The sequence below is a fragment of the Salvelinus fontinalis genome, unplaced genomic scaffold (genome assembly GCF_029448725.1).
Source record: "Salvelinus fontinalis isolate EN_2023a unplaced genomic scaffold, ASM2944872v1 scaffold_0316, whole genome shotgun sequence".
NCBI lineage: Eukaryota > Metazoa > Chordata > Actinopteri > Salmoniformes > Salmonidae > Salvelinus > Salvelinus fontinalis.
Window position 1 is genome coordinate 19,633 of NW_026600525.1, and position 22,514 is coordinate 42,146.

The 22,514-nt window shown below is 44.3% G+C and overlaps 24 non-coding genes across 24 annotated transcripts; all 24 read right to left on the reverse strand.

The window, feature by feature from the left end:
• Window positions 1–51: 51 nt before the first annotated feature.
• On the reverse strand, window positions 52–124 carry trnak-cuu (transfer RNA lysine (anticodon CUU)). The gene has a single exon. It is a non-coding gene; the product is annotated as a tRNA-Lys (tRNA).
• A 963-nt stretch (window positions 125–1,087) lies between these two features.
• trnak-cuu (transfer RNA lysine (anticodon CUU)) lies at window positions 1,088–1,160 on the reverse strand. The gene has a single exon. It is a non-coding gene; the product is annotated as a tRNA-Lys (tRNA).
• Window positions 1,161–2,123: 963 nt separating this feature from the next.
• On the reverse strand, window positions 2,124–2,196 carry trnak-cuu (transfer RNA lysine (anticodon CUU)). The gene has a single exon. It is a non-coding gene; the product is annotated as a tRNA-Lys (tRNA).
• Window positions 2,197–2,641: 445 nt separating this feature from the next.
• On the reverse strand, window positions 2,642–2,714 carry trnak-cuu (transfer RNA lysine (anticodon CUU)). The gene has a single exon. It is a non-coding gene; the product is annotated as a tRNA-Lys (tRNA).
• A 963-nt stretch (window positions 2,715–3,677) lies between these two features.
• On the reverse strand, window positions 3,678–3,750 carry trnak-cuu (transfer RNA lysine (anticodon CUU)). Its single transcript has one exon. It is a non-coding gene; the product is annotated as a tRNA-Lys (tRNA).
• Window positions 3,751–4,713: 963 nt separating this feature from the next.
• Window positions 4,714–4,786, reverse strand: trnak-cuu (transfer RNA lysine (anticodon CUU)). The gene has a single exon. It is a non-coding gene; the product is annotated as a tRNA-Lys (tRNA).
• Window positions 4,787–5,749: 963 nt separating this feature from the next.
• Window positions 5,750–5,822, reverse strand: trnak-cuu (transfer RNA lysine (anticodon CUU)). Its single transcript has one exon. It is a non-coding gene; the product is annotated as a tRNA-Lys (tRNA).
• A 445-nt stretch (window positions 5,823–6,267) lies between these two features.
• trnak-cuu (transfer RNA lysine (anticodon CUU)) lies at window positions 6,268–6,340 on the reverse strand. Its single transcript has one exon. It is a non-coding gene; the product is annotated as a tRNA-Lys (tRNA).
• Window positions 6,341–6,785: 445 nt separating this feature from the next.
• trnak-cuu (transfer RNA lysine (anticodon CUU)) lies at window positions 6,786–6,858 on the reverse strand. The gene has a single exon. It is a non-coding gene; the product is annotated as a tRNA-Lys (tRNA).
• Window positions 6,859–7,821: 963 nt separating this feature from the next.
• Window positions 7,822–7,894, reverse strand: trnak-cuu (transfer RNA lysine (anticodon CUU)). The gene has a single exon. It is a non-coding gene; the product is annotated as a tRNA-Lys (tRNA).
• A 3,035-nt stretch (window positions 7,895–10,929) lies between these two features.
• trnak-cuu (transfer RNA lysine (anticodon CUU)) lies at window positions 10,930–11,002 on the reverse strand. The gene has a single exon. It is a non-coding gene; the product is annotated as a tRNA-Lys (tRNA).
• Window positions 11,003–11,447: 445 nt separating this feature from the next.
• trnak-cuu (transfer RNA lysine (anticodon CUU)) lies at window positions 11,448–11,520 on the reverse strand. Its single transcript has one exon. It is a non-coding gene; the product is annotated as a tRNA-Lys (tRNA).
• A 1,481-nt stretch (window positions 11,521–13,001) lies between these two features.
• On the reverse strand, window positions 13,002–13,074 carry trnak-cuu (transfer RNA lysine (anticodon CUU)). Its single transcript has one exon. It is a non-coding gene; the product is annotated as a tRNA-Lys (tRNA).
• Window positions 13,075–13,519: 445 nt separating this feature from the next.
• trnak-cuu (transfer RNA lysine (anticodon CUU)) lies at window positions 13,520–13,592 on the reverse strand. The gene has a single exon. It is a non-coding gene; the product is annotated as a tRNA-Lys (tRNA).
• Window positions 13,593–14,555: 963 nt separating this feature from the next.
• trnak-cuu (transfer RNA lysine (anticodon CUU)) lies at window positions 14,556–14,628 on the reverse strand. The gene has a single exon. It is a non-coding gene; the product is annotated as a tRNA-Lys (tRNA).
• Window positions 14,629–15,073: 445 nt separating this feature from the next.
• On the reverse strand, window positions 15,074–15,146 carry trnak-cuu (transfer RNA lysine (anticodon CUU)). Its single transcript has one exon. It is a non-coding gene; the product is annotated as a tRNA-Lys (tRNA).
• Window positions 15,147–16,627: 1,481 nt separating this feature from the next.
• On the reverse strand, window positions 16,628–16,700 carry trnak-cuu (transfer RNA lysine (anticodon CUU)). The gene has a single exon. It is a non-coding gene; the product is annotated as a tRNA-Lys (tRNA).
• Window positions 16,701–17,663: 963 nt separating this feature from the next.
• On the reverse strand, window positions 17,664–17,736 carry trnak-cuu (transfer RNA lysine (anticodon CUU)). The gene has a single exon. It is a non-coding gene; the product is annotated as a tRNA-Lys (tRNA).
• Window positions 17,737–18,699: 963 nt separating this feature from the next.
• trnak-cuu (transfer RNA lysine (anticodon CUU)) lies at window positions 18,700–18,772 on the reverse strand. Its single transcript has one exon. It is a non-coding gene; the product is annotated as a tRNA-Lys (tRNA).
• Window positions 18,773–19,735: 963 nt separating this feature from the next.
• trnak-cuu (transfer RNA lysine (anticodon CUU)) lies at window positions 19,736–19,808 on the reverse strand. Its single transcript has one exon. It is a non-coding gene; the product is annotated as a tRNA-Lys (tRNA).
• Window positions 19,809–20,254: 446 nt separating this feature from the next.
• trnak-cuu (transfer RNA lysine (anticodon CUU)) lies at window positions 20,255–20,327 on the reverse strand. Its single transcript has one exon. It is a non-coding gene; the product is annotated as a tRNA-Lys (tRNA).
• Window positions 20,328–20,772: 445 nt separating this feature from the next.
• trnak-cuu (transfer RNA lysine (anticodon CUU)) lies at window positions 20,773–20,845 on the reverse strand. The gene has a single exon. It is a non-coding gene; the product is annotated as a tRNA-Lys (tRNA).
• A 445-nt stretch (window positions 20,846–21,290) lies between these two features.
• On the reverse strand, window positions 21,291–21,363 carry trnak-cuu (transfer RNA lysine (anticodon CUU)). Its single transcript has one exon. It is a non-coding gene; the product is annotated as a tRNA-Lys (tRNA).
• Window positions 21,364–21,808: 445 nt separating this feature from the next.
• On the reverse strand, window positions 21,809–21,881 carry trnak-cuu (transfer RNA lysine (anticodon CUU)). The gene has a single exon. It is a non-coding gene; the product is annotated as a tRNA-Lys (tRNA).
• Between the last annotated feature and the right edge of the window lie 633 nt (window positions 21,882–22,514).

Consider the following 22,514-nt stretch of genomic DNA (forward strand, 5'->3'; position numbering starts at 1 on the left):
AAGCGGATGGCTGTTTGCAAAGTGGGTTCGTGCTTCGGAAGAGAAAAGATTCACCCAACGTGGGGCTCGAACCCACGACCCTGAGATTAAGAGTCTCACGCTCTACCGACTGAGCTAGCCAGGCAAGTCAACAGTGGTAATTACTTGGTCTGAATATCGTACAGCTCTGTTTGAGCAAAATATGGTGATCAGTGAGAATGTCGTTAATGGATCCTGTGGTGCATTCGGTTAGCGTGTTGTACTTATACAGCAGTATGCAGTAAATTGATGTCACGGTTGTGAGTTTGAGCCTCAGCAGATGCAAGTATTTTTCTTGAACCTTCTGCCTGTCTATTTCTTGTCGAGAAAAGGAGCATTGCTTCAAACCATTCAGGAGGACGTTTCATTGGTAATAGGTATGTCATTGAGATAAAAGGTCAGAGTGAAGGTATAGCTAGGATTCAAATCCATAGTCTTCTGTAAAACCAGCTATGCCTGACAAGTCAGCAATGCAGGGTGGCAAGCCTGCTCGAAAGTCCAAGCAGATGGCTGTTTGCAAAGTGAGTTCGTGCTTCGGAAGAGAAAAGTTTCACCCAATGTGGGGCTCAAACCCATGACCCTGAGATTAAGAGTCCCACGCTCTACCGACTGAGCTAGCCAGGCACCTCAACAGTAAAAATTACTTGGTCTGAATATCATACAGCTCTGTTTGAGCAAAATATGGTGATCAGTGAGAGTGTTGTTAATGGATCCTGTGGTGCATTCGGTTAGCGTGTTGTACTTATACAGCAGTATGCAGTAAATTGATGTCACGGTTGTGAGTTTGAGCCTCAGCAGATGCAAGTATTTTTCTTGAACCCTCTGCCTGTCTATTTCTTGTCGAGAAAAGGAGCATTGCTTCAAACCATTTAGGAGGACGTTTCATTGGTAATAGGTATGTCATTGAGATAAAAGGTCAGAGTGAAGGTATAGCTAGGATTCAAATCCATAGTCTTCTGTGACATCAGCTATGCCTGACAAGTCAGCAATGCAGGGTGGCAAGCCTGCTCGAAAGTCAAAGCGGATGGCTGTTTGCAAAGTGAGTTCGTGCTTCGGAAGAGAAAAGATTCGCCCAACGTGGGGCTCGAACCCACGACCCTGAGATTAAGAGTCTCATGCTCTACCGACTGAGCTAGCCAGGCAACTTTACAGTAGTAATTACTTGGTCTGAATATCGTACAGCTCTGTTTGAGCAAAATATGGTGATCAGTGAAAGTGTTGTTAATGGATCCTGTGGTGCATTCGGTTAGCGTGTTGTACTTATACAGCAGTATGCAGTAAATTGATGTCACGGTTGTGAGTTTGAGCCTCAGCAGATGCAAGTATTTTTCTTGAACCCTCTGCCTGTCTATTTCTTGTTGAGAAAAGGAGCATTGCTTCAAACCATTTAGGAGGACGTTTCATTGGTAATAGGTATGTCATTGAGATAAAAGGTCAGAGTGAAGGTATAGCTAGGATTCAAATCCATAGTCTTCTGTAACACCAGCTATGCCTGACACATCAGCAATGCAGGGTGGCAAGCCTGCTCGAAAGTCCAAGCGGATGGCTGTTTGCAAAGTGAGTTCGTGCTTCGGAAGAGAAAAGATTCGCCTAACGTGGGGCTCGAACCCACGACCCTGAGAATAAAAGTATCATGCTTTACCGACTGAGCTAGCCAGGCACTTCAACAGTGATAATTACTTGGTCTGAATATCGTATAGCTCTGTTTGAGCAAAATATGGTGATCAGTGAGAATGTTGTTAATGGATCCTGTGGTGCATTCGGTTAGCGTGTTGTACTTATACAGCAGTATGCAGTAAATTGATGTCACGGTTGTGAGTTTGAGCCTCAGCAGATGCAAGTATTTTTCTTGAACCCTCTGCCTGTCTATTTCTTGTTGAGAAAAGGAGCATTGCTTCAAACCATTTAGGAGGACGTTTCATTGGTAATAGGTATGTCATTGAGATAGAAGGTCAGAGTGAAGGTATAGCTAGGATTCAAATCCATAGTCTTCTGTAACACCAGCTATGCCTGACACGTCAGCAATGCAGGGTGGCAAGCCTGCTCGAAAGTCCAAGCGGATGGCTGTTTGCAAAGTGAGTTCGTGCTTCAGAAGAGAAAAGCTTCGCCCAACGTGGGGCTCGAACCCACGACCTTGAGATTAAGAGTCTCATGCTCTACCGACTGAGCTAGCCAGGCAACTTAACAGTAGTAATTACTTGGTCTGAATATCGTACAGCTCTGTTTGAGCAAAATATGGTGATCAGTGAAAGTGTTGTTAATGGATCCTGTGGTGCATTCGGTTAGCGTGTTGTACTTATACAGCAGTATGCAGTAAATTGATGTCACGGTTATGAGTTTGAGCCTCAGCAGATGCAAGTATTTTTCTTGAACCTTCTGCCTGTCTATTTCTTGTCGAGAAAAGGAGCATTGCTTCAAACCATTTAGGAGGACGTTTCATTGGTAATAGGTATGTCATTGAGATAAAAGGTCAGAGTGAAGGTATAGCTAGGATTCAAATCCATAGTGTTCTGTAAAACCAGCTATGCCTGACAAGACAGCAATGCAGGGTGGCAAGCCTGCTCGAATGTCCAAGCGGATGGCTGTTTGCAAAGTGAGTTCGTGCTTCGGAAGCGAAAAGATTCACCCAACGTGGGGCTCGAACCCACGACCCTGAGATTAAGAGTCTCATGCTCTACCGACTGAGCTAGCCAGGCACCTCAACAGTGATAATTACTTGGTCTGAATATCGTACAGCTCTGTTTGAGCAAAATATGCTGATCAGTGAGAATGTTGTTAATGGATCCTGTGGTGCATTCGGTTAGCGTGTTGTACTTATACAGCAGTATGCAGTAAATTGATGTCACGGTTGTGAGTTTGAGCCTCAGCAGATGCAAGTATTTTTCTTGAAACCTCTGCCTGTCTATTTCTTGTTGAGAAAAGGAGCATTGCTTCAAACCATTTAGGAGGACGTTTCATTGGTAATAGGTATGTCATTGAGATAAAAGGTCAGAGTGAAGGTATAGCTAGGATTCAAATCCATAGTCTTCTGTAACACCAGCTATGCCTGACACATCAGCAATGCAGGGTGGCAAGCCTGCTCGAAAGTCCAAGCGGATGGCTGTTTGCAAAGTGAGTTCGTGCTTCGGAAGAGAAAAGATTCGCCTAACGTGGGGCTGGAACCCACGACCCTGAGATTAAGAGTCTCATGCTCTACCGACTGAGCTAGCCAGGCAACTTAACAGTAGTAATTACTTGGTCTGAATATCGTACAGCTCTGTTTGAGCAAAATATGGTGATCAGTGAAAGTGTTGTTAATGGATCCTGTGGTGCATTCGGTTAGCGTGTTGTACTTATACAGCAGTATGCAGTAAATTGATGTCACGGTTATGAGTTTGAGCCTCAGCAGATGCAAGTATTTTTCTTGAACCTTCTGCCTGTCTATTTCTTGTCGAGAAAAGGAGCATTGCTTCAAACCATTTAGGAGGACGTTTCATTGGTAATAGGTATGTCATTGAGATAAAAGGTCAGAGTGAAGGTATAGCTAGGATTCAAATCCATAGTGTTCTGTAAAACCAGCTATGCCTGACAAGACAGCAATGCAGGGTGGCAAGCCTGCTCGAATGTCCAAGCGGATGGCTGTTTGCAAAGTGAGTTCGTGCTTCGGAAGCGAAAAGATTCACCCAACGTGGGGCTCGAACCCACGACCCTGAGATTAAGAGTCTCATGCTCTACCGACTGAGCTAGCCAGGCACCTCAACAGTGATAATTACTTGGTCTGAATATCGTACAGCTCTGTTTGAGCAAAATATGCTGATCAGTGAGAATGTTGTTAATGGATCCTGTGGTGCATTCGGTTAGCGTGTTGTACTTATACAGCAGTATGCAGTAAATTGATGTCACGGTTGTGAGTTTGAGCCTCAGCAGATGCAAGTATTTTTCTTGAAACCTCTGCCTGTCTATTTCTTGTTGAGAAAAGGAGCATTGCTTCAAACCATTTAGGAGGACGTTTCATTGGTAATAGGTATGTCATTGAGATAAAAGGTCAGAGTGAAGGTATAGCTAGGATTCAAATCCATAGTCTTCTGTAACACCAGCTATGCCTGACACATCAGCAATGCAGGGTGGCAAGCCTGCTCGAAAGTCCAAGCGGATGGCTGTTTGCAAAGTGAGTTCGTGCTTCGGAAGAGAAAAGATTCGCCTAACGTGGGGCTCGAACCCACGACCCTGAGAATAAGAGTATCATGCTTTACCGACTGAGCTAGCCAGGCACTTCAACAGTGATAATTACTTGGTCTGAATATCGTATAGCTCTGTTTGAGCAAAATATGGTGATCAGTGAGAATGTTGTTAATGGATCCTGTGGTGCATTCGGTTAGCGTGTTGTACTTATACAGCAGTATGCAGTAAATTGATGTCACGGTTGTGAGTTTGAGCCTCAGCAGATGCAAGTATTTTTCTTGAACCCTCTGCCTGTCTATTTCTTGTTGAGAAAAGGAGCATTGCTTCAAACCATTTAGGAGGACGTTTCATTGGTAATAGGTATGTCATTGAGATAGAAGGTCAGAGTGAAGGTATAGCTAGGATTCAAATCCATAGTCTTCTGTAACACCAGCTATGCCTGACACGTCAGCAATGCAGGGTGGCAAGCCTGCTCGAAAGTCCAAGCGGATGGCTGTTTGCAAAGTGAGTTCGTGCTTCGGAAGAGAAAAGCTTCGCCCAACGTGGGGCTCGAACCCACGACCCTGAGATTAAGAGTCTCATGCTCTACCGACTGAGCTAGCCAGGCACCTCAACAGTGATAATTACTTGGTCTGAATATCGTACAGCTCTGTTTGAGCAAAATATGCTGATCAGTGAGAATGTTGTTAATGGATCCTGTGGTGCATTCGGTTAGCGTGTTGTACTTATACAGCAGTATGCAGTAAATTGATGTCACGGTTGTGAGTTTGAGCCTCAGCAGATGCAAGTATTTTTCTTGAAACCTCTGCCTGTCTATTTCTTGTTGAGAAAAGGAGCATTGCTTCAAACCATTTAGGAGGACGTTTCATTGGTAATAGGTATGTCATTGAGATAAAAGGTCAGAGTGAAGGTATAGCTAGGATTCAAATCCATAGTCTTCTGTAACACCAGCTATGCCTGACACATCAGCAATGCAGGGTGGCAAGCCTGCTCGAAAGTCCAAGCGGATGGCTGTTTGCAAAGTGAGTTCGTGCTTCGGAAGAGAAAAGATTCGCCTAACGTGGGGCTCGAACCCACGACCCTGAGAATAAGAGTATCATGCTTTACCGACTGAGCTAGCCAGGCACTTCAACAGTGATAATTACTTGGTCTGAATATCGTATAGCTCTGTTTGAGCAAAATATGGTGATCAGTGAGAATGTTGTTAATGGATCCTGTGGTGCATTCGGTTAGCGTGTTGTACTTATACAGCAGTATGCAGTAAATTGATGTCACGGTTGTGAGTTTGAGCCTCAGCAGATGCAAGTATTTTTCTTGAACCCTCTGCCTGTCTATTTCTTGTTGAGAAAAGGAGCATTGCTTCAAACCATTTAGGAGGACGTTTCATTGGTAATAGGTATGTCATTGAGATAGAAGGTCAGAGTGAAGGTATAGCTAGGATTCAAATCCATAGTCTTCTGTAACACCAGCTATGCCTGACACGTCAGCAATGCAGGGTGGCAAGCCTGCTCGAAAGTCCAAGCGGATGGCTGTTTGCAAAGTGAGTTCGTGCATCGGAAGAGAAAAGCTTCGCCCAACGTGGGGCTCGAACCCACGACCCTGAGATTAAGAGTCTCATGCTCTACCGACTGAGCTAGCCAGGCACGTCAACAGTGATAATTACTTGGTCTGAATATCGTACAGCGTTGTTTGAGCAAAATATGGTGATCAGTGAGAATGTTGTTAATGGATCCTGTGGTGCATTCGGTTAGCGTGTTGTACTTATACAGCAGTATGCAGTAAATTGATGTCAAGGTTGTGAGTTTGAGCCTCAGCAGATGCAAGTATTTTTCTTGAACCCTCTGCCTGTCTATTTCTTGTCGAGAAAAGGAGCATTGCTTCAAACCATTTAGGAGGACGTTTCATTGGTAATAGGTATGTCATTGAGATAAAAGGTCAGAGTGAAGGTACAGCTAGGATTCAAATCCATAGTCTTCTGTAACACCAGCTATGCCTGACACGTCAGCAATGCAGGGTGGCAAGCCTGCTCGAAAGTCCAAGCGGATGGCTGTTTGCAAAGTGAGTTCGTGCTTCGGAAGAGAAAAGTGTCACCCAACGTGGGGCTCGAACCCACGACCTTGAGATTAAGAGTCTCATGCTCTACCGACTGAGCTAGCTAGGCATATCAACATTAATAATTACTTGGTCTGAATATCGTACAGCTCTGTTTGAGCAAAATATGGTGATCAGTGAAAGTGTTGTTAATGGATCCTGTGGTGCATTCGGTTAGCGTGTTGTACTTATACAGCAGTATGCAGTAAATTGATGTCACGGTTATGAGTTTGAGCCTCAGCAGATGCAAGTATTTTTCTTGAACCTTCTGCCTGTCTATTTCTTGTCGAGAAAAGGAGCATTGCTTCAAACCATTTAGGAGGACGTTTCATTGGTAATAGGTATGTCATTGAGATAAAAGGTCAGAGTGAAGGTATAGCTAGGATTCAAATCCATAGTCTTCTGTAACACCAGCTATGCCTGACACGTCAGCAATGCAGGGTGGCAAGCCTGCTCGAAAGTCCAAGCGGATGGCTGTTTGCAAATTGAGTTCGTGCTTCGGAAGAGAAAAGATTCGCCCAACGTGGGGCTCGAACCCACGACCCTGAGATTAAGAGTCTCATGCTCTACCGACTGAGCTAGCCAGGCACCTCAAAAGTAATAATTACTTGGTCTGAATATCGTACATCTCTGTTTGAGCAAAATATGGTGATCAGTGAAAGTGTTGTTAATGGATCCTGTGGTGCATTCGGTTAGCGTGTTGTACTTATACAGCAGTATGCAGTAAATTGATGTCACGGTTGTGAGTTTGAGCCTCAGCAGATGCAAGTATTTTTCTTGAACCCTCATCTTTTCTATTTCTTGTCGAGAAAAGGAGCATTGCTTCAAACCATTTAGGAGGACGTTTCATTGGTAATAGGCATGTCATTGAGATAAAAGGTCAGAGTGAAGGTATAGCTAGGATTCAAATCCATAGTCTTCTGTAACACCAGCTATGCCTGACACGTCAGCAATGCAGGGTGGCAAGCCTGCTCGAAAGTCCAAGCGGATGGCTGTTTGCAAAGTGAGTTCGTGCTTCGGAAGAGAAAAGATTCGCCCAACGTGGGGCTCAAACCCACGACCCTGAGATTAAGAGTTTCATGCTCTACCGACTGAGCTAGCCAGGAACTTCAACTTTATTAATAACTTGGTCTGAATATCGTACAGCTCTGTTTGAGCAAAATATGGTGATCAGTGAAAGTGTTGTTAATGGATCCTGTGGTGCATTCGGTTAGCGTGTTGTACTTATACAGCAGTATGCAGTAAATTGATGTCACGGTTATGAGTTTGAGCCTCAGCAGATGCAAGTATTTTTCTTGAACCTTCTGCCTGTCTATTTCTTGTCGAGAAAAGGAGCATTGCTTCAAACCATTTAGGAGGACGTTTCATTGGTAATAGGTATGTCATTGAGATAAAAGGTCAGAGTGAAGGTATAGCTAGGATTCAAATCCATAGTCTTCTGTAAAACCAGCTATGCCTGACAAGTCAGCAATGCAGGGTGGCAAGCCTGCTCGAATGTCCAAGCGGATGGCTGTTTGCAAAGTGAGTTCGTGCTTCGGAAGAGAAAAGATTCGCCCAACGTGGGGCTCGAACCCACGATCCTGAGATTAAGAGTCTCATGCTCTACCGACTGAGCTAGCCAGGCACGTCAACAGTGATAATTACTTGGTCTGAATATCGTACAGCTCTGTTTGAGCAAAATATGGTGATCAGTGAGAATGTCGTTAATGGATCCTGTGGTGCATTCGGTTAGCGTGTTGTACTTATACAGCAGTATGCAGTAAATTGATGTCACGGTTGTGAGTTTGAGCCTCAGCAGATGCAAGTATTTTTCTTGAACCTTCTGCCTGTCTATTTCTTGTCGAGAAAAGGAGCATTGCTTCAAACCATTCAGGAGGACGTTTCATTGGTAATAGGTATGTCATTGAGATAAAAGGTCAGAGTGAAGGTATAGCTAGGATTCAAATCCATAGTCTTCTGTAAAACCAGCTATGCCTGACAAGTCAGCAATGCAGGGTGGCAAGCCTGCTCGAAAGTCCAAGCGGATGGCTGTTTGCAAAGTGAGTTCGTGCTTCGGAAGAGAAAAGATTCGCCCAACGTGGGGCTCGAATCCACGATCCTGAGATTAAGAGTCTCATGCTCTACCGACTGAGCTAGCCAGGCACGTCAACAGTGATAATTACTTGGTCTGAATATCGTACAGCTCTGTTTGAGCAAAATATGGTGATCAGTGAGAGTGTTGTTAATGGATCCTGTGGTGCATTCGGTTAGCGTGTTGTACTTATACAGCAGTATGCAGTAAATTGATGTCACGGTTATGAGTTTGAGCCTCAGCAGATGCAAGTATTTTTCTTGAACCTTCTGCCTGTCTATTTCTTGTCGAGAAAAGGAGCATTGCTTCAAACCATTTAGGAGGACGTTTCATTGGTAATAGGTATGTCATTGAGATAAAAGGTCAGAGTGAAGGTATAGCTAGGATTCAAATCCATAGTCTTCTGTCACACCAGCTATGCCCGACACGTCAGCGATGCAGGGTGGCAAGCCTGCTCGAAAGTCCAAGCGGATGGCTGTTTGCAAAGTGGGTTCGTGCTTCGGAAGAGAAAAGATTCACCCAACGTGGGGCTCGAACCCACGACCCTGAGATTAAGAGTCTCACTCTCTACCGACTGAGCAAGCCAGGCACCTCAACATTAATAATTACTTGGTCTGAATATCATACAGCTCTGTTTGAGCAAAATATGGTGATCAGTGAGAGTGTTGTTAATGGATCCTGTGGTGCATTCGGTTAGCGTGTTGTACTTATACAGCAGTATGCAGTAAATTGATGTCACGGTTATGAGATTGAGCCTCAGCAGATGCAAGTATTTTTCTTGAACCTTCTGCCTGTCTATTTCTTGTCGAGAAAAGGAGCATTGCTTCAAACCATTCAGGAGGACGTTTCATTGGTAATAGGTATGTCATTGAGATAAAAGGTCAGAGTGAAGGTATAGCTAGGATTCAAATCCATAGTCTTCTGTAAAACCAGCTATGCCTGACAAGTCAGCAATGCAGGGTGGCAAGCCTGCTCGAAAGTCCAAGCGGATGGCTGTTTGCAAAGTGAGTTCGTGCTTCGGAAGAGAAAAGATTCGCCCAACGTGGGGCTCGAATCCACGATCCTGAGATTAAGAGTCTCATGCTCTACCGACTGAGCTAGCCAGGCACGTCAACAGTGATAATTACTTGGTCTGAATATCGTACAGCTCTGTTTGAGCAAAATATGGTGATCAGTGAGAGTGTTGTTAATGGATCCTGTGGTGCATTCGGTTAGCGTGTTGTACTTATACAGCAGTATGCAGTAAATTGATGTCACGGTTATGAGTTTGAGCCTCAGCAGATGCAAGTATTTTTCTTGAACCTTCTGCCTGTCTATTTCTTGTCGAGAAAAGGAGCATTGCTTCAAACCATTTAGGAGGACGTTTCATTGGTAATAGGTATGTCATTGAGATAAAAGGTCAGAGTGAAGGTATAGCTAGGATTCAAATCCATAGTCTTCTGTCACACCAGCTATGCCCGACACGTCAGCGATGCAGGGTGGCAAGCCTGCTCGAAAGTCCAAGCGGATGGCTGTTTGCAAAGTGGGTTCGTGCTTCGGAAGAGAAAAGATTCACCCAACGTGGGGCTCGAACCCACGACCCTGAGATTAAGAGTCTCACTCTCTACCGACTGAGCAAGCCAGGCACCTCAACATTAATAATTACTTGGTCTGAATATCATACAGCTCTGTTTGAGCAAAATATGGTGATCAGTGAGAGTGTTGTTAATGGATCCTGTGGTGCATTCGGTTAGCGTGTTGTACTTATACAGCAGTATGCAGTAAATTGATGTCACGGTTATGAGATTGAGCCTCAGCAGATGCAAGTATTTTTCTTGAACCTTCTGCCTGTCTATTTCTTGTCGAGAAAAGGAGCATTGCTTCAAACCATTTAGGAGGACGTTTCATTGGTAATAGGTATGTCATTGAGATAAAAGGTCAGAGTGAAGGTATAGCTAGGATTCAAATCCATAGTCTTCTGTAAAACCAGCTATGCCTGACAAGTCAGCAATGCAGGGTGGCAAGCCTGCTCGAAAGTCCAAGCGGATGGCTGTTTGCAAAGTGAGTTCGTGCTTCGGAAGAGAAAAGATTCACCCAATGTGGAGCTCAAACCCATGACCCTGAGATTAAGAGTCTCACGCTCTACCGACTGAGCTAGCCAGGCACCTCAACAGTAATAATTACTTGGTCTGAATATCGTACAGCTCTGTTTGAGCAAAATATGGTGATCAGTGAAAGTGTTGTTAATGGATCCTGTGGTGCATTCGGTTAGCGTGTTGTACTTATACAGCAGTATGCAGTAAATTGATGTCACGGTTATGAGTTTGAGCCTCAGCAGATGCAAGTATTTTTCTTGAACCTTCTGCCTGTCTATTTCTTGTCGAGAAAAGGAGCATTGCTTCAAACCATTTAGGAGGACGTTTCATTGGTAATAGGTATGTCATTGAGATAAAAGGTCAGAGTGAAGGTATAGCTAGGATTCAAATCCATAGTCTTCTGTAAAACCAGCTATGCCTGACAAGTCAGCAATGCAGGGTGGCAAGCCTGCTCGAAAGTCCAAGCGGAAGGCTGTTTGCAAAGTGAGTTCGTGCTTCGGAAGAGAAAAGATTCGCCCAACGTGGGGCTCGAACCCACGACCCTGAGATTAAGAGTCTCATGCTCTACCGACTGAGCTAGCCAGGCACCTCAACAGTAATAATTACTTGGTCTGAATATCGTACAGCTCTGTTTGAGCAAAATATGGTGATCAGTGAAAGTGTTGTTAATGGATCCTGTGGTGCATTCGGTTAGCGTGTTGTACTTATACAGCAGTATGCAGTAAATTGATGTCACGGTTGTGAGTTTGAGCCTCAGCAGATGCAAGTATTTTTCTTGAACCCTCTGCCTGTCTATTTCTTGTCGAGAAAAGGAGCCTTGCTTCAAACCATTTAGGAGGACGTTTCATTGGTAATAGGTATGTCATTGAGATAAAAGGTCAGAGTGAAGGTATAGCTAGGATTCAAATCCATAGTCTTCTGTAAAAACAGCTATGCCTGACAAGTCAGCAATGCAGGGTGGCAAGCCTGCTCGAATGTCCAAGCGGATGGCTGTTTGCAAAGTGAGTTCGTGCTTCGGAAGAGAAAAGATTCGCCCAACGTGGGGCTCGAACCCACGATCCTGAGATTAAGAGTCTCATGCTCTACCGACTGAGCTAGCCAGGCAAGTCAACAGTGATAATTACTTGGTCTGAATATCGTACAGCTCTGTTTGAGCAAAATATGGTGATCAGTGAGAATGTCGTTAATGGATCCTGTGGTGCATTCGGTTAGCGTGTTGTACTTATACAGCAGTATGCAGTAAATTGATGTCACGGTTGTGAGTTTGAGCCTCAGCAGATGCAAGTATTTTTCTTGAACCTTCTGCCTGTCTATTTCTTGTCGAGAAAAGGAGCATTGCTTCAAACCATTCAGGAGGACGTTTCATTGGTAATAGGTATGTCATTGAGATAAAAGGTCAGAGTGAAGGTATAGCTAGGATTCAAATCCATAGTCTTCTGTAAAACCAGCTATGCCTGACAAGTCAGCAATGCAGGGTGGCAAGCCTGCTCGAAAGTCCAAGCGGATGGCTGTTTGCAAAGTGAGTTCGTGCTTCGGAAGAGAAAAGATTCGCCCAACGTGGGGCTCGAATCCACGATCCTGAGATTAAGAGTCTCATGCTCTACCGACTGAGCTAGCCAGGCACGTCAACAGTGATAATTACTTGGTCTGAATATCGTACAGCTCTGTTTGAGCAAAATATGGTGATCAGTGAGAGTGTTGTTAATGGATCCTGTGGTGCATTCGGTTAGCGTGTTGTACTTATACAGCAGTATGCAGTAAATTGATGTCACGGTTATGAGTTTGAGCCTCAGCAGATGCAAGTATTTTTCTTGAACCTTCTGCCTGTCTATTTCTTGTCGAGAAAAGGAGCATTGCTTCAAACCATTTAGGAGGACGTTTCATTGGTAATAGGTATGTCATTGAGATAAAAGGTCAGAGTGAAGGTATAGCTAGGATTCAAATCCATAGTCTTCTGTCACACCAGCTATGCCCGACACGTCAGCGATGCAGGGTGGCAAGCCTGCTCGAAAGTCCAAGCGGATGGCTGTTTGCAAAGTGGGTTCGTGCTTCGGAAGAGAAAAGATTCACCCAACGTGGGGCTCGAACCCACGACCCTGCGATTAAGAGTCTCACGCTCTACCGACTGAGCAAGCCAGGCACCTCAACATTAATAATTACTTGGTCTGAATATCATACAGCTCTGTTTGAGCAAAATATGGTGATCAGTGAGAGTGTTGTTAATGGATCCTGTGGTGCATTCGGTTAGCGTGTTGTACTTATACAGCAGTATGCAGTAAATTGATGTCACGGTTATGAGATTGAGCCTCAGCAGATGCAAGTATTTTTCTTGAACCTTCTGCCTGTCTATTTCTTGTCGAGAAAAGGAGCATTGCTTCAAACCATTTAGGAGGACGTTTCATTGGTAATAGGTATGTCATTGAGATAAAAGGTCAGAGTGAAGGTATAGCTAGGATTCAAATCCATAGTCTTCTGTAAAACCAGCTATGCCTGACAAGTCAGCAATGCAGGGTGGCAAGCCTGCTCGAAAGTCCAAGCGGAAGGCTGTTTGCAAAGTGAGTTCGTGCTTCGGAAGAGAAAAGATTCGCCCAACGTGGGGCTCGAACCCACGACCCTGAGATTAAGAGTCTCATGCTCTACCGACTGAGCTAGCCAGGCACCTCAACAGTAATAATTACTTGGTCTGAATATCGTACAGCTCTGTTTGAGCAAAATATGGTGATCAGTGAAAGTGTTGTTAATGGATCCTGTGGTGCATTCGGTTAGCGTGTTGTACTTATACAGCAGTATGCAGTAAATTGATGTCACGGTTGTGAGTTTGAGCCTCAGCAGATGCAAGTATTTTTCTTGAACCCTCTGCCTGTCTATTTCTTGTCGAGAAAAGGAGCCTTGCTTCAAACCATTTAGGAGGACGTTTCATTGGTAATAGGTATGTCATTGAGATAAAAGGTCAGAGTGAAGGTATAGCTAGGATTCAAATCCATAGTCTTCTGTAAAAACAGCTATGCCTGACAAGTCAGCAATGCAGGGTGGCAAGCCTGCTCGAATGTCCAAGCGGATGGCTGTTTGCAAAGTGAGTTCGTGCTTCGGAAGAGAAAAGATTCGCCCAACGTGGGGCTCGAACCCACGATCCTGAGATTAAGAGTCTCATGCTCTACCGACTGAGCTAGCCAGGCAAGTCAACAGTGATAATTACTTGGTCTGAATATCGTACAGCTCTGTTTGAGCAAAATATGGTGATCAGTGAGAATGTCGTTAATGGATCCTGTGGTGCATTCGGTTAGCGTGTTGTACTTATACAGCAGTATGCAGTAAATTGATGTCACGGTTGTGAGTTTGAGCCTCAGCAGATGCAAGTATTTTTCTTGAACCTTCTGCCTGTCTATTTCTTGTCGAGAAAAGGAGCATTGCTTCAAACCATTCAGGAGGACGTTTCATTGGTAATAGGTATGTCATTGAGATAAAAGGTCAGAGTGAAGGTATAGCTAGGATTCAAATCCATAGTCTTCTCTAAAACCAGCTATGCCTGACAAGTCAGCAATGCAGGGTGGCAAGCCTGCTCGAAAGTCCAAGCAGATGGCTGTTTGCAAAGTGAGTTCGTGCTTCGGAAGAGAAAAGATTCACCCAATGTGGGGCTCAAACCCATGACCCTGAGATTAAGAGTCTCACGCTCTACCGACTGAGCTAGCCAGGCACCTCAACAGTAAAAATTACTTGGTCTGAATATCATACAGCTCTGTTTGAGCAAAATATGGTGATCAGTGAGAGTGTTGTTAATGGATCCTGTGGTGCATTCGGTTAGCGTGTTGTACTTATACAGCAGTATGCAGTAAATTGATGTCACGGTTGTGAGTTTGAGCCTCAGCAGATGCAAGTCTTTTTCTTGAACCCTCTGCCTGTCTATTTCTTGTCGAGAAAAGGAGCATTGCTTCAAACCATTTAGGAGGACGTTTCATTGGTAATAGGTATGTCATTGAGATAAAAGGTCAGAGTGAAGGTATAGCTAGGATTCAAATCCATAGTCTTCTGTGACATCAGCTATGCCTGACAAGTCAGCAATGCAGGGTGGCAAGCCTGCTCGAAAGTCAAAGCGGATGGCTGTTTGCAAAGTGAGTTCGTGCTTCGGAAGAGAAAAGATTCGCCCAACGTGGGGCTCGAACCCACGACCCTGAGATTAAGAGTCTCATGCTCTACCGACTGAGCTAGCCAGGCAACTTTACAGTAGTAATTACTTGGTCTGAATATCGTACAGCTCTGTTTGAGCAAAATATGGTGATCAGTGAAAGTGTTGTTAATGGATCCTGTGGTGCATTCGGTTAGCGTGTTGTACTTATACAGCAGTATGCAGTAAATTGATGTCACGGTTATGAGTTTGAGCCTCAGCAGATGCAAGTATTTTTCTTGAACCTTCTGCCTGTCTATTTCTTGTCGAGAAAAGGAGCATTGCTTCAAACCATTTAGGAGGACGTTTCATTGGTAATAGGTATGTCATTGAGATAAAAGGTCAGAGTGAAGGCATAGCTAGGATTCAAATCCATAGTGTTCTGTAAAACCAGCTATGCCTGACAAGACAGCAATGCAGGGTGGCAAGCCTGCTCGAATGTCCAAGCGGATGGCTGTTTGCAAAGTGAGTTCGTGCTTCGGAAGCGAAAAGATTCACCCAACGTGGGGCTCGAACCCACGACCCTGAGATTAAGAGTCTCATGCTCTACCGACTGAGCTAGCCAGGCACCTCAACACTGATAATTACTTGGTCTGAATATCGTACAGCTCTGTTTGAGCAAAATATGCTGATCAGTGAGAATGTTGTTAATGGATCCTGTGGTGCATTCGGTTAGCGTGTTGTACTTATACAGCAGTATGCAGTAAATTGATGTCACGGTTGTGAGTTTGAGCCTCAGCAGATGCAAGTATTTTTCTTGAACCCTCTGCCTGTCTATTTCTTGTTGAGAAAAGGAGCATTGCTTCAAACCATTTAGGAGGACGTTTCATTGGTAATAGGTATGTCATTGAGATAAAAGGTCAGAGTGAAGGTATAGCTAGGATTCAAATCCATAGTCTTCTGTAACACCAGCTATGCCTGACACATCAGCAATGCAGGGTGGCAAGCCTGCTCGAAAGTCCAAGCGGATGGCTGTTTGCAAAGTGAGTTCGTGCTTCGGAAGAGAAAAGTGTCACCCAATGTGGGGCTCGAACCCACGACCTTGAGATTAAGAGTCTCATGCTCTACCGACTGAGCTAGCTAGGCATATCAACATTAATAATTACTTGGTCTGAATATCGTACAGCTCTGTTTGAGCAAAATATGGTGATCAGTGAAAGTGTTGTTAATGGATCCTGTGGTGCATTCGGTTAGCGTGTTGTACTTATACAGCAGTATGCAGTAAATTGATGTCACGGTTATGAGTTTGAGCCTCAGCAGATGCAAGTATTTTTCTTGAACCTTCTGCCTGTCTATTTCTTGTCGAGAAAAGGAGCATTGCTTCAAACCATTTAGGAGGACGTTTCATTGGTAATAGGTATGTCATTGAGATAAAAGGTCAGAGTGAAGGTATAGCTAGGATTCAAATCCATAGTCTTCTGTAACACCAGCTATGCCTGACACGTCAGCAATGCAGGGTGGCAAGCCTGCTCGAAAGTCCAAGCGGATGGCTGTTTGCAAATTGAGTTCGTGCTTCGGAAGAGAAAAGATTCGCCCAACGTGGGGCTGGAACCCACGACCCTGAGATTAAGAGTCTCATGCTCTACCGACTGAGCTAGCCAGGCAACTTAACAGTAGTAATTACTTGGTCTGAATATCGTACAGCTCTGTTTGAGCAAAATATGGTGATCAGTGAAAGTGTTGTTAATGGATCCTGTGGTGCATTCGGTTAGCGTGTTGTACTTATACAGCAGTATGCAGTAAATTGATGTCACGGTTATGAGTTTGAGCCTCAGCAGATGCAAGTATTTTTCTTGAACCTTCTGCCTGTCTATTTCTTGTCGAGAAAAGGAGCATTGCTTCAAACCATTTAGGAGGACGTTTCATTGGTAATAGGTATGTCATTGAGATAAAAGGTCAGAGTGAAGGTATAGCTAGGATTCAAATCCATAGTGTTCTGTAAAACCAGCTATGCCTGACAAGACAGCAATGCAGGGTGGCAAGCCTGCTCGAATGTCCAAGCGGATGGCTGTTTGCAAAGTGAGTTCGTGCTTCGGAAGCGAAAAGATTCACCCAACGTGGGGCTCGAACCCACGACCCTGAGATTAAGAGTCTCATGCTCTACCGACTGAGCTAGCCAGGCACCTCAACAGTGATAATTACTTGGTCTGAATATCGTACAGCTCTGTTTGAGCAAAATATGCTGATCAGTGAGAATGTTGTTAATGGATCCTGTGGTGCATTCGGTTAGCGTGTTGTACTTATACAGCAGTATGCAGTAAATTGATGTCACGGTTGTGAGTTTGAGCCTCAGCAGATGCAAGTATTTTTCTTGAAACCTCTGCCTGTCTATTTCTTGTTGAGAAAAGGAGCATTGCTTCAAACCATTTAGGAGGACGTTTCATTGGTAATAGGTATGTCATTGAGATAAAAGGTCAGAGTGAAGGTATAGCTAGGATTCAAATCCATAGTCTTCTGTAACACCAGCTATGCCTGACACATCAGCAATGCAGGGTGGCAAGCCTGCTCGAAAGTCCAAGCGGATGGCTGTTTGCAAAGTGAGTTCGTGCTTCGGAAGAGAAAAGATTCGCCTAACGTGGGGCTGGAACCCACGACCCTGAGATTAAGAGTCTCATGCTCTACCGACTGAGCTAGCCAGGCAACTTAACAGTAGTAATTACTTGGTCTGAATATCGTACAGCTCTGTTTGAGCAAAATATGTTGATCAGTGAAAGTGTTGTTAATGGATCCTGTGGTGCATTCGGTTAGCGTGTTGTACTTATACAGCAGTATGCAGTAAATTGATGTCACGGTTATGAGTTTGAGCCTCAGCAGATGCAAGTATTTTTCTTGAACCTTCTGCCTGTCTATTTCTTGTCGAGAAAAGGAGCATTGCTTCAAACCATTTAGGAGGACGTTTCATTGGTAATAGTTATGTCATTGAGATAAAAGGTCAGAGTGAAGGTATAGCTAGGATTCAAATCCATAGTGTTCTGTAAAACCAGCTATGCCTGACAAGACAGCAATGCAGGGTGGCAAGCCTGCTCGAATGTCCAAGCGGATGGCTGTTTGCAAAGTGAGTTCGTGCTTCGGAAGCGAAAAGATTCACCCAACGTGGGGCTCGAACCCACGACCCTGAGATTAAGAGTCTCATGCTCTACCGACTGAGCTAGCCAGGCACCTCAACAGTGATAATTACTTGGTCTGAATATCGTACAGCTCTGTTTGAGCAAAATATGCTGATCAGTGAGAATGTTGTTAATGGATCCTGTGGTGCATTCGGTTAGCGTGTTGTACTTATACAGCAGTATGCAGTAAATTGATGTCACGGTTGTGAGTTTGAGCCTCAGCAGATGCAAGTATTTTTCTTGAAACCTCTGCCTGTCTATTTCTTGTTGAGAAAAGGAGCATTGCTTCAAACCATTTAGGAGGACGTTTCATTGGTAATAGGTATGTCATTGAGATAAAAGGTCAGAGTGAAGGTATAGCTAGGATTCAAATCCATAGTCTTCTGTAACACCAGCTATGCCTGACACATCAGCAATGCAGGGTGGCAAGCCTGCTCGAAAGTCCAAGCGGATGGCTGTTTGCAAAGTGAGTTCGTGCTTCGGAAGAGAAAAGATTCGCCTAACGTGGGGCTCGAACCCACGACCCTGAGAATAAGAGTATCATGCTTTACCGACTGAGCTAGCCAGGCACTTCAACAGTGATAATTACTTGGTCTGAATATCGTATAGCTCTGTTTGAGCAAAATATGGTGATCAGTGAGAATGTTGTTAATGGATCCTGTGGTGCATTCGGTTAGCGTGTTGTACTTATACAGCAGTATGCAGTAAATTGATGTCACGGTTGTGAGTTTGAGCCTCAGCAGATGCAAGTATTTTTCTTGAACCCTCTGCCTGTCTATTTCTTGTTGAGAAAAGGAGCATTGCTTCAAACCATTTAGGAGGACGTTTCATTGGTAATAGGTATGTCATTGAGATAGAAGGTCAGAGTGAAGGTATAGCTAGGATTCAAATCCATAGTCTTCTGTAACACCAGCTATGCCTGACACGTCAGCAATGCAGGGTGGCAAGCCTGCTCGAAAGTCCAAGCGGATGGCTGTTTGCAAAGTGAGTTCGTGCTTCGGAAGCGAAAAGATTCACCCAACGTGGGGCTCGAACCCACGACCCTGAGATTAAGAGTCTCATGCTCTACCGACTGAGCTAGCCAGGCACCTCAACAGTGATAATTACTTGGTCTGAATATCGTACAGCTCTGTTTGAGCAAAATATGCTGATCAGTGAGAATGTTGTTAATGGATCCTGTGGTGCATTCGGTTAGCGTGTTGTACTTATACAGCAGTATGCAGTAAATTGATGTCACGGTTGTGAGTTTGAGCCTCAGCAGATGCAAGTATTTTTCTTGAAACCTCTGCCTGTCTATTTCTTGTTGAGAAAAGGAGCATTGCTTCAAACCATTTAGGAGGACGTTTCATTGGTAATAGGTATGTCATTGAGATAAAAGGTCAGAGTGAAGGTATAGCTAGGATTCAAATCCATAGTCTTCTGTAACACCAGCTATGCCTGACACATCAGCAATGCAGGGTGGCAAGCCTGCTCGAAAGTCCAAGCGGATGGCTGTTTGCAAAGTGAGTTCGTGCTTCGGAAGAGAAAAGTTTCGCCTAACGTGGGGCTGGAACCCACGACCCTGAGATTAAGAGTCTCATGCTCTACCGACTGAGCTAGCCAGGCAACTTAACAGTAGTAATTACTTGGTCTGAATATCGTACAGCTCTGTTTGAGCAAAATATGGTGATCAGTGAAAGTGTTGTTAATGGATCCTGTGGTGCATTCGGTTAGCGTGTTGTACTTATACAGCAGTATGCAGTAAATTGATGTCACGGTTATGAGTTTGAGCCTCAGCAGATGCAAGTATTTTTCTTGAACCTTCTGCCTGTCTATTTCTTGTCGAGAAAAGGAGCATTGCTTCAAACCATTTAGGAGGACGTTTCATTGGTAATAGGTATGTCATTGAGATAAAAGGTCAGAGTGAAGGTATAGCTAGGATTCAAATCCATAGTGTTCTGTAAAACCAGCTATGCCTGACACGTCAGCAATGCAGGGTGGCAAGCCTGCTCGAAAGTCCAAGCGGATGGCTGTTTGCAAAGTGAGTTCGTGCTTCAGAAGAGAAAAGCTTCGCCCAACGTGGGGCTCGAACCCACGACCCTGAGATTAAGAGTCTCATGCTCTACCGACTGAGCTAGCCAGGCACGTCAACAGTGATAATTACTTGGTCTGAATATCGTACAGCTCTGTTTGAGCAAAATATGGTGATCAGTGAGAATGTTGTTAATGGATCCTGTGGTGCATTCGGTTAGCGTGTTGTACTTATACAGCAGTATGCAGTAAATTGATGTCAAGTTTGTGAGTTTGAGCCTCAGCAGATGCAAGTATTTTTCTTGAACCCTCTGCCTGTCTATTTCTTGTCGAGAAAAGGAGCATTGCTTCAAACCATTTAGGAGGACGTTTCATTGGTAATAGGTATGTCATTGAGATAAAAGGTCAGAGTGAAGGTATAGCTAGGATTCAAATCCATAGTCTTCTGTAACACCAGCTATGCCTGACACGTCAGCAATGCAGGGTGGCAAGCCTGCTCGAAAGTCCCAAGCGGATGGCTGTTTGCAAAGTGAGTTCGTGCTTCGGAAGAGAAAAGTGTCACCCAACGTGGGGCTCGAACCCACGACCTTGAGATTAAGAGTCTCATGCTCTACCGACTGAGCTAGCTAGGCATATCAACATTAATAATTACTTGGTCTGAATATCGTACAGCTCTGTTTGAGCAAAATATGGTGATCAGTGAAAGTGTTGTTAATGGATCCTGTGGTGCATTCGGTTAGCGTGTTGTACTTATACAGCAGTATGCAGTAAATTGATGTCACGGTTATGAGTTTGAGCCTCAGCAGATGCAAGTATTTTTCTTGAACCTTCTGCCTGTCTATTTCTTGTCGAGAAAAGGAGCATTGATTCAAACCATTTAGGAGGACGTTTCATTGGTAATAGGTATGTCATTGAGATAAAAGGTCAGAGTGAAGGTATAGCTAGGATTCAAATCCATAGTCTTCTGTAACACCAGCTATGCCTGACACGTCAGCAATGCAGGGTGGCAAGCCTGCTCGAAAGTCCAAGCGGATGGCTGTTTGCAAATTGAGTTCGTGCTTCGGAAGAGAAAAGATTCGCCCAACGTGGGGCTCGAACCCACGACCCTGAGATTAAGAGTCTCATGCTCTACCGACTGAGCTAGCCAGGCACCTCAAAAGTAATAATTACTTGGTCTGAATATCGTACATCTCTGTTTGAGCAAAATATGGTGATCAGTGAAAGTGTTGTTAATGGATCCTGTGGTGCATTCGGTTAGCGTGTTGTACTTATACAGCAGTATGCAGTAAATTGATGTCACGGTTGTGAGTTTGAGCCTCAGCAGATGCAAGTATTTTTCTTGAACCCTCATCTTTTCTATTTCTTGTCGAGAAAAGGAGCATTGCTTCAAACCATTTAGGAGGACGTTTCATTGGTAATAGGCATGTCATTGAGATAAAAGGTCAGAGTGAAGGTATAGCTAGGATTCAAATCCATAGTCTTCTGTAACACCAGCTATGCCTGACACGTCAGCAATGCAGGGTGGCAAGCCTGCTCGAAAGTCCAAGCGGATGGCTGTTTGCAAAGTGAGTTCGTGCTTCGGAAGAGAAAAGTGTCACCCAACGTGGGGCTCGAACCCACGACCTTGAGATTAAGAGTCTCATGCTCTACCGACTGAGCTAGCTAGGCATATCAACATTAATAATTACTTGGTCTGAATATCGTACAGCTCTGTTTGAGCAAAATATGGTGATCAGTGAAAGTGTTGTTAATGGATCCTGTGGTGCATTCGGTTAGCGTGTTGTACTTATACAGCAGTATGCAGTAAATTGATGTCACGGTTATGAGTTTGAGCCTCAGCAGATGCAAGTATTTTTCTTGAACCTTCTGCCTGTCTATTTCTTGTCGAGAAAAGGAGCATTGCTTCAAACCATTTAGGAGGACGTTTCATTGGTAATAGGTATGTCATTGAGATAAAAGGTCAGAGTGAAGGTATAGCTAGGATTCAAATCCATAGTGTTCTGTAAAACCAGCTATGCCTGACAAGACAGCAATGCAGGGTGGCAAGCCTGCTCGAATGTCCAAGCGGATGGCTGTTTGCAAAGTGAGTTCGTGCTTCGGAAGCGAAAAGATTCACCCAACGTGGGGCTCGAACCCACGACCCTGAGATTAAGAGTCTCATGCTCTACCGACTGAGCTAGCCAGGCACCTCAACAGTGATAATTACTTGGTCTGAATATCGTACAGCTCTGTTTGAGCAAAATATGCTGATCAGTGAGAATGTTGTTAATGGATCCTGTGGTGCATTCGGTTAGCGTGTTGTACTTATACAGCAGTATGCAGTAAATTGATGTCACGGTTGTGAGTTTGAGCCTCAGCAGATGCAAGTATTTTTCTTGAAACCTCTGCCTGTCTATTTCTTGTTGAGAAAAGGAGCATTGCTTCAAACCATTTAGGAGGACGTTTCATTGGTAATAGGTATGTCATTGAGATAAAAGGTCAGAGTGAAGGTATAGCTAGGATTCAAATCCATAGTCTTCTGTAACACCAGCTATGCCTGACACATCAGCAATGCAGGGTGGCAAGCCTGCTCGAAAGTCCAAGCGGATGGCTGTTTGCAAAGTGAGTTCGTGCTTCGGAAGAGAAAAGATTCGCCTAACGTGGGGCTCGAACCCACGACCCTGAGAATAAGAGTATCATGCTTTACCGACTGAGCTAGCCAGGCACTTCAACAGTGATAATTACTTGGTCTGAATATCGTATAGCTCTGTTTGAGCAAAATATGGTGATCAGTGAGAATGTTGTTAATGGATCCTGTGGTGCATTCGGTTAGCGTGTTG